Consider the following 19,268-nt stretch of genomic DNA (forward strand, 5'->3'; position numbering starts at 1 on the left):
GTTTAGCTTCTCTGCACCAAGCACGTTAGCTGTATTAGTTCTCACAATCTCCCTCCACCACCTCTCCTCTCAATTTTGACATCGGTATTCAGGCCCTCTTTTTACTCTGTCTCAGGCGTATCTTTGCTCTTTCCAGAAAGCATTCCTCAGTAATCCAATTCGTTTCCCATTCTCCTTTTTTTCCACACTCTGTAGGGTCTAATTTACTTCCAAATAAATATTGGCAACTCTCAGCTTATACTTGAAAGCTATTCCTCTAAGTGCATGGAAGGCCGGAGATGGTGGGGAGGGTGTCTTTGTTCTTTTTTCCTCTTAATTATCTTATGGATCAGTGAGGTTTATTTAACTTGAAAGATATCTGAAGTCCCCTTTGACGTAGATGAGATAAAATTTTTCAGCAAATGTTCAGCTTTAGTACTTGGCACATAGAAGGTACTCTATAAATATTTATTGAATGAATGAATGTGTTTCCTGTTTGTCTTCCTTGGAAGCTGCATTAACCCCTCCTGGTCACCAGGGGACTGACTCTAGTGCCCTAAGGCAGTAATTAAGTATTAAGCAAATGCTGTATGTGGAGAAATTGAGTGGAGGCTTTAATGCCACATTGTAGAATGTGCCTTAATGCAGCAAATAAAAAGGACCTTCAAGAGTAACTGAACATACCCACTACCCTCATGTTTTTCTCCAGCCTCTCTTGGTTCACCACATGTACCCATTCTCCATCTCTCACTTACAGTGGAACTGTATTTGCTGACTCGTGTTGCAGGTGACAGAATCTCAAAGGAGCTTAAGTAAAACCATGATAATTTTTTGATTGAGGTTGTTGAGATACCCAGGCAAGGCTGCATCCAAACTCTCAAGTACCATTATCAGGGCACAGCTCTCTCCTTCACATTAACTCAACACTCGGGCTGTCTGCACCCTTGTAGGTCAGATGGCTTGTCGTTGTTAAATCTCCTCTCAGCACCCCGAGGAATCAGAAGACCCTGGCTCTCCAGATAGCTCCAGGAAAAATTTCTAGGATTCTGAACTTCCCCCTGAAGTGTGGCCAAGAAGATTAAATGCTCTGATTTGCTGTATCTGGGTCACAGATCCTCCCGGATCAGAATATGAGAGCAGCCTCATCCAAACTGCTTGCATTGAGAGAAAGGAAGGAGAAGGCATCCCAAAACGATTTCAAGGTTGATTTATCACTGAAAGGTAAAGAAGGGTTCTGAGTTGGCCGAATATATCAAAGGGTCATTCTAAAAACCTACAAAGGAATTATTTTTCTGTTTCTATTTGAGATTGAATCTTGCCACAGAAACACAGCCCTCCCCCCCACCTCCAAAGCCATTGTGCCTGGAGTTCCCCAATCATCAGTAGGCCGGGATCTCCTTACAGGCAGAGGGCACACCATATTGATTTTTGAACATAGTCTAGTACATTGCACACAGGAACCTCTTAAATTATTGTTCCAATCAATAGAATTTGACTGTGTACCTACTGTGTGTCAGGACTGTTCAATCAAAGAAGCATCTGTTCTTGCAATAATCAGTCAGATTGGTTTTTGCACCATAGCCTGCTAAGAGCATGAGCTTTGGGATGATGGAAACACAGCTCCATATCTGATTCTGCCATTTACTAGCCTTGTAGATTTAGGAGAGTTTTCAGCCCCTATAGGCCTCACTTTTCTTCATTTATAAAATGAGGCTAATATAGTACCTTCCACATAGAGCAGGTGTGATGATTAAATGAGATAATGTATGTACAGTGCTCTGCACAGCAGCTGGCTAATAGTTAAGGCTGATATATAGCAATTAATATTTATATTTATATATTTAAAAGAGGAAATATTTGTTAACCATTTATGTTCATTCATTTAGCAGTTGTTAATTTTTTTATATGCTAGGCCCCTTAGTAGACATGGCATAAAGATGAGTAAGATAAAATTCCTGTATTAAAAAAATTTGTGGTTTCTTGGTGGAGACAGTCGTGGAAACAGACAATCAAAGATAATGGTTATAATCCCATGTGGTCCATGGGATTATATGGTCCCCAGAGCTGTGTACAGCCAAAAGCAATTTCAAACTAGTTCACATTTCTAGGATACCATGAAGGAGAAGCATATGTTCTACCAATACTTACCATCTTCTCTTTTGTTCTCTCATCAACCATCCTTAGCCCACTCAGACAAGCAAGTCACTTCGTGTCATGGGCCTTGCTGGACTCTTCTGGCCCACCCCAGCCATGCCTTCCTGCCAAGACTCCCTGAAGGTGCCATTCTGTTTCTTACCTCAAGTTCTCTATAGCCATTTTTCTCTGCCCGAAAGACTCTCTTTATCTCACTGTAACCTGACTAACATCTAATTTTCCTTTAAGACTGAGCTGGAGTGTCACCTTCTATGATAGGCCTTGCTGGTCTTGTTAGATAACCTCTCATCTCCTCCTCGTTCCCCCAGCACCCAGCGCAGGCCACCGTTGACATTGTTTAACCTTCTGGTATTGTAATTATCGGCATCCCTCAAAGCCTTCTTGACTGTTGTGTGTGGATTACAAGCTGATCCTCCCGAAGGACATCATGATTTCCCGTATTCCTTGGCACCCTAGCACCATATGGAATGGAGGTAGGAAAGAAGGAAAGTGGCCCAGAAGCCATGCAAGGAGTCCTCCAAGTTTGGCAGTCATCTGTGGGGCATTTCTAATGTGGTCTCCACCTGTAACCTGTAAATGATGATTTCTGGTCTAGGTTATATAGTGACAGTAAGAGCAGAATAGTTTAGTCCAACCGCTACACAGTATAGGCGTTGCCATCAGTTAGAACTGGAATGGACTTTTAGCTTCTGCTGGCGATGAGCAATTTACTTAACCTTTTAAACCTCATCACTAAAATGGACCTGTCATAGGTTGCTGTGAGCATTTAATGAGGTGATGCAGGGAGAGCCCTTGGCAGAGTACTTAGCACCTAATAAAGCCCCCAGTAAGAAAGGATGCTATTATTGTAAATGTAGAAATATATTTTGGAGATCGCCAATGCTTTTTCAAGATGAACCACCAATAGTTTCCTTCCAGGAAGTGGCTTGAGTTTTAAAAAATGATAATTAGGAAGAAAAAACAAACAGCCATATTGGTTGCAGAGAAGGAAAATTATTTTGCTTTGGTTGTTTTTTGCTTTTGTTTTTCACACCTGTTTTCTCAGAGGAATGGGACTTAGTGTCTCGCCAAAACTTGACAACAAGTAAAATACGTGGTTTTAAGTCCTCAACAGTCCTAGCAAATGTGAAATCAAATCTCTCATTTGCTTTGGAGCATCCGGACGGCAAGGACAGCTGGAGTGTTGCTATTTTTTATTTCAAATAAAAGAGTCAGCTCCTCGTTACCATAGAAACCACCAACCTAATTATAAGGAATTTTGTTCACTGGATAAAAGTCATCATTTCTCTTTCCTCCCCACACTCAGACAGGTCCCCAAAATATTGGCATGGATTTGATCGTGGATAAAGGGATTTGCTCTCTTTCTTAAAATGATTGCAGCGCGCTGACCACTAACATAGGAAAGAAAGCGAATGGCACTGACCAGAGACTGGGAGAAATAGTGTCTGCAGCTTGTCTTCTACTTTGAAAACAAGCATGAGCATTTCGTGAGAACAAATTAATGTTTTAAAAATACAGTGCAAAGGAAGATGCTCTTGATCTATCCTACCACTAGGTAGACGTACCCCTTTCTGTCTGGGGGTAGAAGGATGGACTCTATTCCATCTTAATGTCCATTCTAGCTCTGGGATCCTTCTGTTCTAGGATTTTATACTGGGAATCTGAGGTTAATCATATTATGTAATATTGCAGTGTTTGGAGAGGAAATGCTAAACGATGGGTTTCTAAGAGCTCACAGGCAGTTTGATATATGTTCGGGGCTTGCTAGAATAGTAAATAGTTGTATCTCACCATCAAGGCTCAATCCAAAAAATGTGGCAGTTTCTTGTGCATGCTTCTCTCTTATTTTGGTTGGGGGAGGGATTCATTTGATAGAATGTACCTGCTGTAGGTTGATGCTGTTTTTGGGCATATCACTTCAGTTTTGTAGATACTGAAATACTCATTTGAGACTTGAATTTTCTGTACATACATGCCAGGAGTTTGGGAAGATGCATCAGGCTATTTGGGATTGAAGGATGGAGGGACATGTTTTAGAGAGGGGTTGGACTAGGATGTGGCCAGGTAAAAGTCTGTGAAGACAGGGGTCCCTGAAGAGATTGTAAACATCAAAAGAAGGTTACATGAATATGTGTAGAGGATGAGTTGGAGAAAGAGTGGTGGAAGAAATGAGTTAGCCCCTGTAACTTGGGTAACATCCCATGATAGGTCAGCATTTCACTTTATGCATGTCCAGAGCAGATTCCTTGATTTGGATGTAGGCTTCCTTTACCTGTACTCATTTCTTCCTCCTCTCCTCGCCTCACCTTGCCTCGCCCCACTCTGCTCCCCTCCCCTCCCATCCTCTCTCCTCCTCTGCTGTCCCTTCCCCTCTTCTTTCATTGTTTGGCAACAGGGTCTTGCTCTGTCACCTAGGCTGGAGTGCAGCGGTGTAACACAGCTCACTGCAACCTCAGCCCCCTGGCCTCAAGCAATCCTCCTGCCTCAGCCTCCCAAGTAGCTGGGGTCATAAACTCATGCCACCATGCCTGACTAATTTTTACATTTTTTGTGTAGACAAGGTCTTGCTGTGTTGCCCAGGCTGGTCTTGAACTAGGTTCAAGTAATCATCGTGCCTTGGCCTCCCAAAGTGCTGAGATTACAGGCATGAGCCATCACGCCCTGCCTTGTACTTATTTCTTATGTGGTTCTCTCTCCTCTTCCTGCCTCTTCTCCCCTTGTCTGTCCATATATATACATATATATACACATACATATACACACACGTATATCATGTATATATATACACATATATATACATATACACATATATAAATTGATTGAGTGTTTGAGACAGGGTCTCAATATGTTGCCCAGACTTCTCTTTTTTTAAAAAAAAAATTCATTCTGTTTTTAATTGACAAACTAACTGTGTATATTCATGGGGTACAGTGTAATGTTTTGATACATGTGTAGATCATGCAATGATCAAATCAGGCAAATTAACATATCTGTCACCTCAAACATTTTTTTGTTGTTGTAAGAACATTTAAAATTCTCTCTTAAATATTTTGAAATAATATTGTATTGCATTATTATTAACTACAGTCACCATGCTCTGCAAGAGACCACCAAAGTTATTCTTCCTGTAAAAGTGAAACTTTATACCCTTTGACCAATGCCTCCCCCTTTCTCTGTTTGCTTCACTCTGCCTCCAGCCTCTGGTAAACACCATTCCACTCTCTACTTCTGGAAGTTTGACTTTTTGGAATTCCACATATAAGTGAGATCATACATTATTTGTCTCTTTGTGCCTGGCTTATTTCGCTTAGCCTTTAGGTTCATCTGTGTTGTCACAAATGACAGAATTTCCTGCTTTTTAAAGACTAAATAGTATTTCCTTGTGCATGTGTATATATTACATTTTAAAAATCCATTTGTCTATTGGTGGATGCTTTGATTGCTTCCATATCTTGGTTATTGTGAATAGTGCTACAGTGAACATGGGAGTGCAGACATCTCTTTGACATTTCAATTTCAATTCCTTTGGATGTATACCTAGAAGTGGAATTGCTGGATCATATGGGAATTCTATTTTTAGTATTTTTGAAGAAACTGCATACTGTTTCCAAAATGGCTAATTTACAATACTACCAACAGTGTATAGGAGTTCCCTTTTTTCATATACTTACTCATCAACACTTGATAGCTTTCATCTTTTTGATAATAGCTAATTTAATAGGTGTGAGGTGATAGATCGTTGTGATTTTAATCCGCATTTTTCTGATGATATTGAGGATTTTTTCATGTATCTGTTGGTCATTTGTATGTCTTCTTTGAGAAATGTCTATTCAGGTCCTTTGCCCATTTTTGGATAGGGTTATTTGTTTTCTTGTTATTGAGTAGTTTGAGCACCTTGTAGTATATTTTGTGTATTAGCCCCTTATCCAATGTATGATTTGGCAAATACTTTCTCCTACTCTGTGGGTTGTTTCTTCACTCTGTCATTTCCTTTACTGTGCAGAAGCTTTTTAGTTTGATGCAATCCCATTTGTCTATTTTGCTTTTGTTATCTGTGCCTTTGGGGTCATATCTAAGAAATCACTGCCCAGACCAATGTCATGGAGCTGTTCCCCTATGTTTTCTTCTAATAGTTTTACAGTTTCAGGTCTTACATTTAAGTCTTTGATCTATTTCGAGTTAATTTTTTATAAGTGGTGAGATAAGGATCCATTTTTATTTTTCTGTGTGTGGATATCCAGTTTTATCAACACTTATTCCTTTCCCCATTGTCCGCTGTTCTTGGCAACTTTGTTGAAAATTAATTGACTATAAATTTGTTGGTTTATTTCTGAGCTATCCATCCTATCGCATTGGTTGATGTACCTTCTTATATGAGTACCATGCTGTTTTGATTACTATAGCTTTGTAATATACTTTGAAATCTGGTAATATGATGCCTCCAGCTTTGTTCTTTTGGTACAAGATGGCTTTGATTATTCAAGATCTTTTGTGATTCTATATGAATTTTAGGATTATTTTTTCTATTTCTGTGAAGAATGACATTGACATTTTTGGCACAGATTACATTGAATCTGTAGATTGCTTTGGGTAGTATGTACGTTTTAACAATATTCTTCCAATTTATGAACACAGGATATACTCCTATTTATTTGTGTCATCTTTAATTTTTTCCATTGAGGTTTAATAGTTTTCAGTATACAGACCTTTCATCTCCTTAGTTAAATGTACTCCTAAGTATTGTTTGATGCTATTATAAATAGAATTGTTTTCTTAATTTATATTTCAGATAGTCTATTATTAGTGTATAGAAATGTTACTAATTTTTGTAAGTTGATTTTCTATCCTGTAACTTTATTGAGTTCTTTTATCAGTTCTAATAGTTTTTTGGTGGTGTCTTTAGACTTTCTATATGTAAGATCATGTCATCAGCAGAATGAGACAATTTCACTTCCTCTTTTCCTGTTTGGAAGTCTTCTATTTCTTTCTCTTGCCTAATTGTTCTGGCTAGGACTTCCAGTACTATGCTGTCTTTTTGCTTTTGATGGTGGTGGTGATGATAGTGATTGTCATGATGGTGGTAGCTGTAATGAGGGTGGAGGTGGGATGGAGGAAGTTATAATAATAATGGTAGTTATAATGATATTGGTAATAGTGATAGTGGCAGGATGGTGGTTAATATTTTTTGAGTACTTTCTCAGTTCCAGACCTTGCCCTAAGCACTTATATCTGATGTCTAGTCCTTTGCTTTGGGCAGAAACCCAAGATTCTTCCTGATTGTTCCTTTTTCTCACACATTACGTAAGACTCTCAGCAAGCTTGGATCAGCTCTGCTTTCAAAACCCAACTCTATCTTACCTCTGTGGACGTGTCCTTTGCTATCATCATAGGTCCAACTACCTCCCTCTTTTACTTTCTTTCTGACAGCAACCTTCTCCCTGGCCTCCCTGCTTCCAGTCTGGCCTCTTATAATCCTTTCACACCACAGGCAGTGTGATCTTCTAAAATTATATATCCCCCTCTACTTAGAACCTTCTTAATGGCTTCCCTTCAAGCTGACAATAAAATCTAAGACCTTATGACCGTGGCCTTTAGTCCCCAAATTCCCATTTTACCAGCCTCACGGCCTTCCACTCTCCCCATTGTGTGTTCTGCTCTTGTCAGATGTGATCCTTGAGTACACCACATCTTCCAGTTGTGGCTCCTGCTGTTCACATCTTAGCATGGCGTGTTCCCTTGTTTCATTTAGGCTTTCCTCAAATTTGACTTCCTCAAAGAGGACTTCCCTGATCACCCTCTATTAAATAGCAGCCTGCCCTGCCTCATCCCTCACCTTCTATCTATCCCATTTACCCCATTAATAATTTCTTCACAGCACTTAACACTCAGACATCATATTGTAAAGTTTAATAATATATTAGATCTAGCAGAAAATGTGTCCTTTCTAGAATAAAACTTTGTAAGGACGGGACCTCTCTGAATTATTCATCTTTGTATAATTTTGGTTTAGAACAGTGTCTGGCTCATATTATGGCCTTCCATCATAAATATTGGTGGAAGGAATTAACAAAATGGGAGCTTATGTGATAAAAAATAACTCTAAGAGTTATAGTTTCCTTTTACAGATGAGGAAACTGAAGCTTAGAAAGATCAATTATGCCCTAGACTTCTGAGAAAAAAGCTAAGCACTTCAATTTTTCTGAGAAGCTGATTGTATAGAATCTTGGGTTTATAACTCATTTGAACTTCTCAATCAGAGCTCCAACCCTGGCAGGCCTAATATAATGTTTGCCCAACTATTAAATAGATAATCCTTGGCATTTGTTGTGTGCAAGGTATTTTAGATAATTAATTGATGAGGCATTTCTTAGTGTGTTTTTTGCTTCAATAACAGAATAAGAGAAGTTGGGTAATATATAATGAGCAGAAATTTATTGGCTCCCATTTCTGGAGCTGAGAAGTTCAAGATCAAGTAAGCAGTGCCTGGCAAGGGCCTTCTTTCTTTGTTATTCCATGATGGAGGGTGGAATGGCAGGAGAGTACTAAAGGAGAGAGAGAAAGATAAAGGAGAGAGAGAAAGGAGGAGAGATAAAGGAGAGAGAGAAAGGAGGAGAGAAAAAGGGGGCCAAACTCTCCCTTTTATAATGAACCCACTCCTACAATATTGGCATTAATTATTTACTTCACTGTCATGGCGTAAACACCTCTCATTAGGCCCTACACCCCAACAGTGTTGCATTGAGGATTAAGTTTCCAGTGCATATTTTTGGGGTGCATATTCAAATTATAGTAATTAGTATTCTTTATGTTTTATTTCTTGTAGAGATGAGGTCTAGAACTCCTGGCCTCAAGTGATCCTTCTGCGTTGGCCTCCCACAGTGCTGGGATTACATGTGTAAGCCAGTGTGCAGCTCAGCAATTACTATTAAGTCACAGTGAATTTACTGGGATGATATATATATATTTGGCAATGGCATGTTTTAAGTTTTCGTTGTATTTTTAACCACTTTGTTGAGATGTAATTCATGTCGTACAGTTTACCAATTTACATTATATAATTCAATTTTTTTTAGTATATTCACACAGTTGTGCAACTGTCACTACAATTTTAGAATAATTTTATTACCGCTGAAAGAAACCTCCTGATAGGCAGTAGCAGCTGCTTTCCATTTCACCCTAACTCAAAGCACTGTCCTAGACAACTTCTAATCTACTTTCTGTCTCTTACAGGTTTGCCTTTTCTGATCATTTCTTACAAATGGAATCATACAATATGTGTTTTTTTGTGTGTTTGATTACTTTTCCTTTAGCAAAATATTTTCAGGATTCTTCTATGTTGTAGCATGTATCAGTACTCCATTCCTATTTATGGTTGAATAATACTCCATTGTATACATGTACCACATTTTGTTTATTCACTCATCATTTGATGGACATTTAGATTGTTTTCACATTTTGGCTATTATGAGTAATGTTGTTATGAACATTTGTGTAGATATTTTTATGTGGACATGTTTTCAGTTCTCTTAGGTGTAGACCTAGGGGTACAATTGCTGGATCTGGCCAGACGCAGTGGCTCACACCTGTAATCCTAGCACTTTGGGAGGCTAAGGCAGGCAGATCACTTGAGGTCAGAAGTTCAAGATCAGCCTGGCAAACATGGTGAAAACCTATATCTACCAAAAACACAAAAATTAGCCAGGCATGGTGGCGTATGCCTATAGTCCCAGCTACTCAGGAGGCTGAGACACAAGAATGGCTTGGACCCGGGATGTGGAGGTTGCTATGAGCCAAGAGTGCACCACTGTACCCCAGCCTGGGCAACAGAGCGAGACTCTGTCTGGAAAAACAAAAAAAAGAAGAATTGCTGGACCATAAGATAATTCTATCCTTAAGACAGAGGAAGCACCAAACTGCTTTCCAAAGTTGCTGCACCATTTTATATTCTCACCAGCAATGTAATGAGGATTACAGTTTCTCCACATCCTTTTCAACACTTGTTATTATCTGTCTTTTTTTTTTTTTACTGTATCCCATTGAGTGTGTGTGCAAATGAGTTCATTTTTGCATTCCCTTTTTTAACAGAGAAGGTGGGTCCTCAGATCTGTCAGCAGAGAGATTATAGGGTTTAAGGAGAATTTTGACTTTTATAGTATTTTTTTTTATAACAAGTCACTTTCCTGTTACTTTGCCATTTTAAGTTGAGGGCATTAACTTTTTTAAAACAGCTTCTTTGAGATACAATTTACATTCTACACAATTCATTCATTTAAAGTGTATAATTCAATGCCTTTAATATATTCAGAGTTATATATCCCTCATGGCAATTCTCAAGTATTTTTGTTACCTCAAGAGGAAACCGTGTAACCTTTAACCATCATCTCCCCAATCCCTCTCCCCCACAGCCCTAGGCAACCGCTAATCTACTTTCTATCTATAGATTTGCCTGTTCTGGACATTTCATGTCGTTTTTGTAAATGGTCAGTTTCCATTTATAACAATGTATATTGTTTTTTCTATGGGAATATAAAGTTTCCTTTTAAAATAAATGTATTATGCTGAACACGGTGCCTCACCCCTGTAATCCCAGCACTTTGGGAGATGGAGGTGGGCGGATCACGAGGTCAGGAGTTTGAGACTAGCCTGGCCAACATGGTGAAACCTCCTCTCTACTAAAAATACAACAATTAGCTGGGTGTGGTGGCAGGCGCCTGTTATCCCAGCTACTCTGGAGTCTGAGGCAGGAGAATTGCTTGAACCTGGGAGGCGGAGGTTGCAGTGAGCTGAAATAGTGCTACTGCACTCCAGCCTCGGTGACAGAGCAGGATTCCGTCTTGAAAAAAATAAAATAAAATAAATGTATTACAATAAAAATTTAATAAGCTTAAACAATAGTAAAGACAAATAATAAAGGTGATGTGTATAGACAAGGTTGAAAAGGTTGAAATTGCTACAGTGATTGGTGGTGGGCTACAAGCAGAAGAGATAGCCTCATGGTTGAATGCAAATGGCAAGGATTTGAGAAATGGTAGTTGATAGATCTTGGTCTAGACTGGTCAAGAAAAAGACTTCATCTTCAGACTAGAATGGAGGGAGCCTTGAGTGCCTACTAGGCCCACACATCCTCATTGCCAAAGAACATCTGCCTCTCGGGAGCTGTGTGACCTGATACATCAGTGTCTCAGTTTGCCGATCTAGCCAAATGGGGATGGGTAATAGCAAGATCTACTTCATAGAGCTTTCATAAGGAATAGGTGATTAACATGTGAAGAGCATTTAGCATACTGTCTGACACAAACCAAGTGCTCATTGAGTGTTAGCTGCTAGCCAATTTCAATCACAGCCAAGGGGAAGCTCTGATCCCTCCCCATGTTCCATCCCATCCCAATTTGATCTCACAGTCCTGTCTTCTCTCTGCCCATGCTGCTCACCTTTCCAAACAGAGAGTTCTGCTAGAAAAGTACCCCCTTCTGAGAGAGAGGAAAAGCTTTCTTCAGTAGAGAGTATTTGAATAGCTGCATTGTCCTGCTGAAACATGCCAGCCAGCTTTCAAGCCAGAAACACATTGTCCTTAACCAAGTTTACAAAACCACAGGTTACCTCTTTATGTTTTGGCAAACTGCATCAAATCAAACCCTGAAAGCCAAATTCCATGAAGGAAGAGCGCCTTCGTTATCAGTTTACCAAGGAGCCCTTGGACAAGTACACGTGTCCTTGTTCCCCAGCGTTTGGAACACATCAGTAGACCAGACACATGATAAATATTTTTTACAAAACCATTCTACAAGCAAATCGGGATTTAAAAAATGCATTTGTAAAGTGTTTTTCTTCAGTTGGATCAACCATATGTTAAAGTAAGCTTCACCTATGGCAACAGTTTTCATCTGAGGCTTATTTTAGCTTAATAAAAGAGTGTGTGGGTGGTAAGCAGAACCTTGTGCAGAGCTGCTAGAAAATCAAGACTAATGGCTTTTGCCTTTCTGCCTTGTTGATCTAAGATGGCTTGATTTTTCCTGGATTATGGATGGGTAAAGCCAAGTCACCATTTCTGCAGGACTTAAGCTAGGCTCTGGAGAAGCACTCCTTTGGGCACATGCGGAATGCCCCTGGATATCAGTCTGTCTAATTGCATGTAATTGCCACATTGGCCTCTTCTCTGTTTCTGGAACACCAAGCTTGTTCCGGCCTCAGAGCCCTTGCACTTGCTGACTGTCTTGCCCAGCTGACCATTCCCCTGGCCCTTCACATGGCAGATGTTTTTAAACGTTCAGGTCTTCTGCTCATACCTCTACCCCACCTCAAGTGCTCTGCCATCTCACTGTTTCCTTTATTGCACTTGCCCCCACCTGAAATTACCTTGCTCATTTATTTGTTTCCACGTCTATTGTCCACTCCCTCTCAGAATGGAAGCTCCATGAAGTCAAGGTCTTCATCTGTCTTATGTGAGGTCATATGGGCAGCACTCAGCTCAGTACCTAGTACACAGTAGGCACTCCTTAAATATCTGCTGAATTTCAATGTATAACTTGAACTTCAAATACAAAGTTTCAGAAGTAATGAGATAGGACATGAAGCTTTAAAATAAGTCTTGAGCTAGAAAGGCTGCCTAAATACTTTAAAAGCCTGTGTGCTGAACTTTTCAGTGTTACCTCTTCCCCAGCTCTCCCCTTGATACAACTTGACACCATAAAAAGTCAGGCAGGGAGGGTGACAGTGACTATTGATGAAAGCAATTAGAACAGGCTTAAAGGCTATTAAAGGGTCTGGCTTTCATGCTAAAATATAGAAAGGCATATTTCACCTTGGGCAAAATGCAGATGAAGCGATGGACCGTGTTGTCATCTTTTCAGCTAGTTAGTAGATATTTCAAGGGAGCCATTAAAATGGTTATAATGAAAATTTTATAGTGCCTCAAATGACAGGCATTTAAGGGGGAAGAATGTTCTTTGGGGGCGTGATTGTCATGAGATCTGTGGTGTTCCATTTCTAGTTTCCCCATATCATTAGAGATGGAGATAAGAAAGTAAACTAATATACATATTATTAATTGCTTATTTTAATAAATGCCATGGAGGGAAAGTACAGCAAAACTATGGTTTCTAGAAGAGAACTAATTATTGGAGAAGACCCACTTTAGGTTAAGTGATCAAAATAAATGAATGAATTCCTTGGAGAAAGTCAGTATGGTTTCCTGTATTTTGGCCTGACAACTAGCTGTTACACCAGATTTCTTCTTCTCCATTGTTGGCACAGGGCAGAGGGGACAGCACTGATTCTTTAAGCACTGAGTTAATTTCTCTCCTTTTCAGACTTGCAGTGGAAGCTCATTTCTCTCCTTGCTCCAGTTTTCCTCTCCCTCCCTGCCACCCTCCCCAGCTAATAGGAATGAGCTTTTATGAGGTCCAAAGCCGCACAAGAGACTTGGGTCTGCTGGACAGCCAGCTGCTGGGGCCCATTAATGAGAAACCACATACTGTTGGGAAGGACTGAGGAAGGTGGTGGCTTCTGGGTCATGTGCTTGGCAGGGCACAAGCTTACATGCGGTGTTTCAGATGCCTCCAGAGCAGATCCTAGTGCTGTTTGGAATCGCACAGATGTTTTGGCAAGTGGCTATCCCTTCTCCCATCTCATTCACCCCACCCAGCTGGGGCTGTCTTCCTGTTCAGATGTTGGAGAGCAACCTGTGCACGTACATTCTGGCAATGTTGTCTGAAAGAACATTGTGTGCATATTTGTTTACTGATATCCATTTGTTTCCTGAAACCTGCTTCTGTTTAAAAGTTATCGATTTATTGGAGGGCTGTGAGTCAGCATCTGGGTTAAACGCTTAATGTTTGTTGGCTCACATCAACCTCACAACAGTGCTATGAGAAAAGCATGATTTTGAGACCTGACTCCGTTTTCAAACGGGGAGATTGATGGCTGAAGGGGATTATTTTACCCAGGGTCATATCGATAGGAAGCAGCTGAGTCCAGACCTGCACAGCACAGCCCTTTCTCTTAACCACAGTGTTCTCTCTTCCCTGATCAGCATCACATTTTCATTGTAAATAACTAGAAACTAGGGACAGGGAAAAGAAATTTAAAAATACACCTGTAGATCACTCATAATTCTACTACCTACCACCTACCCACTCATAATTCTAACCACTGGTAAATTTTTGGTTTCTAAACTCTGTGTGGTTGTGTATATTTATATGTGTATATACATGCATATCTGCTTATATAAAATATCTAATTCATATACCTCTATATAAACATGTTATTATAACTTGCCACTTTTTAAATAAATAGCAAATAGTAACTCCTAAGATAAATATGTATCCACATTGCTGTTTCAATAACAGCCTAATACTCTATGCATGATTTACTGTGATTTATTTCACCACATCCTTCGTACTGGACACTCACTCTTTCTTTCCTCCAAGATGATGGGAATAAGCATCCTGTGGTACCCTCGTTTGCTATTTGAAACAACTGCAATGGGTGTCTTTTTACATGTGCCCTTTTTGAACTTGTCTTGTTACTTCTGTAGGCTAATTCCTAGCACAGTATCGACCACTTACCACAAAAAACATTTTAGAATAATTACGTGGCCACAGACAATCATACCTTGGAAGAATACAGTTGTGATTAGCATTTAACCTGGCTCTCTGCTTCCAGGATTAGTAAATGCTTGTTGGCTGGCTGCTTCTAAGGAGCCAGCAGGGTAGAAAAAGTCTGAAGCATGGTGTTATGTGACATGGTGGGTTCAACAATAGAAATATACTCAATATATGGGACAGAGAGAAGTTGCAACTACTTAACTCCATGTAAGCCTCAGGTGCTCCTATGGAGTTAGCCAGGTGAAGAGGTGATAAGTAGTTTATGCTTATTAAGTGAGGTGTCCTAGGCACAGTGGCCAGAGATGGGGCTAGAGAATGTCAGAGCAATAGCTGATCAGAGAAGGCCCGCCTGATGTATATTATTGAGAGTAATAAGACCTACCTCTGGATTTGATACCACAGGTGATGAAGGGGTCTGGACAGGCTCTGAGTGAAGGATGATTTGTATTTTAGAAGATCCCTTCTGACCAGAGGATGGAGGATGGTTGGGTGGGAGAAAATGTTGGAAACAGTGACACGTTGGAAGGAGGGTACAGTTGTCCAGGTGTGAGATGATGGAGGTCTAGACACATGCAGTGGCCAAGTAGACGGAATGGAAGGGCTGGATGGAAGGATGTGTACATTTGGAGCTTCAACCTAGATATGGAGCCGAGCTTACAGGAGTATACCCCTAAAACTCCATCTAAAATTATGCACATATGCGAGATATTATTCCAAGTTTTTACAATGGTAAGACTTGGATGCTGGGCATAAACAAACTATAGGATTGTACCTGTTTGTTACAGCCAGAATAAGATTTTCAAAAGGGTCTGCATACATGAGTGATCTTTCTGGAATGATAACAGTCTTTTGAAGCTGAATGATGGTGATGGCTGCACAACTCAGTCAACGTACTAAAATCACCAATTTATACGCTTAAAATGGGTGAATTTTGCATGTCTCCATAGTCCAAAGATTAAAAGCCACTAAATTACATGTGTTGAATTAAGGTATGATGGTTAATGTGTCAACTCAGCTAAGCTATGGTATCCAGTGGTTTCAGTTGTCAAAGACTGGTCTAGGTGTAGCTGTGAAGGAATTTTTTAGATATGATTGACATTTACAGTCAGTTCACTTTAAGTAATGCCTATTACCTTCTATAATGTGGGTGTGCCTCATCCAATCAGTTGGAGGCTTTAAGAGGAAAGACTGAGGTTCCTTGAGAAAGAAGGAATTGCCTCCACACTACATCCTGGAATCCCTGCCTGAGTTTCCAGGATGCTGGCCTGCCCTACAGATTTCAGACTTGCCAGCCCTGACATGAGCCAATTCCTTAAAATCAATCTTTCTCTCTCATTCTGTGTGTGTGTGTGTGTGTGTGTGTATGTTAACATAATATATATAAAATATATATTTTATAAATTGTATATATATTATACATACATAATATTTATATATAATATTGGTTCTGTTTCCCTGGAGAACAGTAACTGATACATAAAGTGGATTGAAATATTTTGGTTGTTTTGTTAAGGTCTTCAAAACTATAGGAAGCATATTCCAACCTACTGTTCCCAGGTGTGTCATATGTAGCCATTTAATGCACGTTGGGCAGCCCCTGTCTGGGCCTGGTTATTGAAGTGAGTTTGGCAGAAACTTTGAGGTTCTGGATCTGCTCCATGCCAATGCAGAGTTTCAGCTCCAATGTACTGTGGGAAGGTGGGCAGGCTATGTAACCTGACGTTCACAGGGACAGACTCTAGCTATGTTGCCAGGCTATGGAAAGCAGGCGGAAGGCAGGCCAGCGCACTGACTACTTGTTGTGTGGCAAAGTACCCAACTGAATCATGGGGGAAGACAGTTCCCATGTGACTGTGGCTCTCAAAAACCTAGCCACCCTCCTTGGCCTTCTGTCTGAGTGTGTGCTTTGAAAGAAGAAAACCCAGTGGTGGTCAGCTATGCACTAAATTTTATTAAGGGCTAGCCAGAAACCACATGAAAATGACAGCCCGTCCTCAGATGAGCTCTGGTTCTTGTCCAAGCTGCTGTCCATGACTCACTTTGTGTCCATTTTACAGCTTTGCCCTGGAGAAGCTAATGGTTCCTTTCTGCTGGTTCAGTTTTTGCCATGGCTTTGAGGAATGGCCCCCTGCCCTGGCTGAGGGATGGCAGGAAGAAAATCTAAGCAGTCATTTCTGGACAAAACTCTTAGAAGAATGGAGACTTATTATATAGGACAGACTAGGATCTAAGTCCACATTGGACTTGAAAGCTTTGGTCTTTATTGAATGCCTACTCTGTGCCAGTAATTGTGCTGGTTTTGGGGGTCTGCTGGTCCATATTTTGATGTGCTTACTGTCTTGTTACCAGAAGGAACAAAGGAAGAAAGCATATCTTTAATATCAAAATTGGCCCCAGGTTTTATTTTATTTATTTTAGAGACAAGGTCTCAAGCTGTGCTCAGGCTAGAGTGCAGAGATGATAGCTCACTGTAACCTCTAATGCCTGGGCTCAGATGATCCTCCTGCCTCAGCCTCCTAAGTAGCTAGGACCACAGGCACACCACTACACCCAGCTAATTTTGTAAAAAAATTTTTTGTAAAGACGAGGTCTTGCTATGTTGCTCAGGCTTGTCTTGAACTCTTGGCTTCAAGGGATTCTCCCACCTCGGCCACCCAAAGAGCTGGGATTACAGTCTTGAGCCACCATGCCCAGCCCCCAGGTTCCATTTTAAAACAAAGAAAGGGAACGGACTTTTAACCACCTATCTGATTAACCTATAAAGAATTGCCCAGCTATGGTGTCTGAGAAAGTCTTGGATAGAGACCCCGCTGGGTTCTACATGGTGTTTAGTACTATCCAGATTCTAGGAATATTTGTGGAAGGTCACAAAATGGTTTACTGGAAAGATAATGTTGAATTGTATGTAGTCTCTGGTATTTCCTGGCTCTTTGGCCTTTTCCAAGTCCTTGCTCTTTTTGAATCCTTATTCCCTCATCTATAAAATCCTTTTCCTCACAGTATTTTGGCAAGGAACTGATGCATTTATGGCCATAAAAAGAACTTGCATGGAGGTACTGTGTGCTGAACACCAAGAGCCATGTTTTAATAGTTCAAGAAATGCTCCCTGAACTTAGTAAAATTACATTGCAATGAAGGCAGTGCATTTTGGTCTGTGTGTGTATTTGGTGCATGCAGGTCAGAAACTGGTGTGTTTAAGAGAGGTGTTGTGAAGAAAGAAGCACATTTGACAACTGAAGGTAACCGCAAGATAACATCCATCCTTTCTTGCTCTTCTGAAACATAATGAAGGGATACTCAGAAACGGTTCTTTACAAACCCTATTTTCTCCACCTATCCGCTTCCTCCACCCATTGTTGGTTCCTGTCTTTCTCTTGCAAGTGCCTCAGAAAACACTCTTTCTTCAACCCTAGCCCTCACATCTCTCCAGTTTCTCCTGCTTCATTCTCACTTTCTCTCCATTCAGCTTTTCAGAGATCTAAACAAAGTCCTCTGGAAAATGCAGCTCCTGCTCAGTCCTCAGACTTCATCGTCAGGGTACAGGGACGGTATAAGATGGAGATGAAGACACCAGTGGGGCAAATCCAGGACTTGCATTCATAGGGTGAGGAAGGGTGGGAACATTTGTGCATCAATATTTGTCTCATCACATGGTCACCTGTACCTAATGCTGCAGTATGACCTTACAAGCTGCTATAAGATTTCATAGTAATGGCCACCAACTCCATCTGGAGAAGTCCTGGGAAACCTCCCACTGGAGGTCTTAGGCTTGGAACTTGGAGTTGAGAGCCAGTGCATTAGCATGACAGCATGAAGCAGCACACTGTGAATTAGGGAAGAGAAAGGCATCCTGGGTGACTGGAATGTCAGAGACTTGGGAAGTAAAAGATAAATGAGGCTAGACAGGGTTTTGGGGGGCTGAATATGGTATGAGCTAGCTCAACACAGAAAATCTCTATTCCCTTGTTTCAGATGGCTCCTTAAACCTGCTAGTTGCAAATGATACTTACCTCCTATGACCCTAAGGTGAGGTATGTGAGATGATGTGGGTCACCCTGGGCAGCCAGGCCTGCCCCCCGCAGAAACTACAGATGTATGCTGGTAGCACCTTCCATGTTCACAGAAGGTAGTGTTTAATGTTTATTTTCCTGGTTTCACAGTCAGATCACTTTAGGTCACAAGGGACAGAAACCAAACTTAAAGTGACCGATGCAAAAAAGCATATCAGCTCATTTAACTGAGCAGTCAGCGACTGGGGAGGTGGGGCGGGTGTAGCCCTGGCTTTAGGCCTGCACACAGGGGGTATGATGATTTCAGTAGAGTTCTCCCCACCCATGAGGTTCTCTCTCCTCTCTCTCTCCTACTGTCCCTGGTCTTACCTTCTCTTCGGATAGGCCCCCTTCTTGTGCTTGCAGGAGGGCCCTCAGCAGCCATAAGCTTACATCCTGTTAACATAGTACCCCAGGAAAAGAGAGATTTCCATTTCCAGACACTCCTGCATGCCTCATGAGATTTCCTTGCTCTGAGGTG

General features: G+C 40.8%; 1 protein-coding gene across 3 annotated transcripts in view; it reads left to right on the forward strand.

Annotated features, from left to right (window-relative positions):
- The window catches only part of PRICKLE2 (prickle planar cell polarity protein 2), a 347,003-nt gene that overhangs the window by 62,740 nt on the left and 264,995 nt on the right, over positions 1-19,268 (forward strand). Inside the window, exon 1 of one of the 3 annotated variants that reach the window (XM_054482676.2) lies at positions 3,668-3,688. The exons of the other annotated variants lie outside the window; for them this stretch is intronic. The gene's annotated coding sequence lies outside the window, so the exon portion shown is untranslated. Of the gene's footprint in view, positions 1-3,667; positions 3,689-19,268 lie in introns of those variants that run through there. 3 annotated transcript variants of the gene reach the window in all.

Source organism: Pongo pygmaeus, chromosome 2 (genome assembly GCF_028885625.2).
Source record: "Pongo pygmaeus isolate AG05252 chromosome 2, NHGRI_mPonPyg2-v2.0_pri, whole genome shotgun sequence".
NCBI classification, from domain to species: Eukaryota; Metazoa; Chordata; class Mammalia; order Primates; family Hominidae; genus Pongo; species Pongo pygmaeus.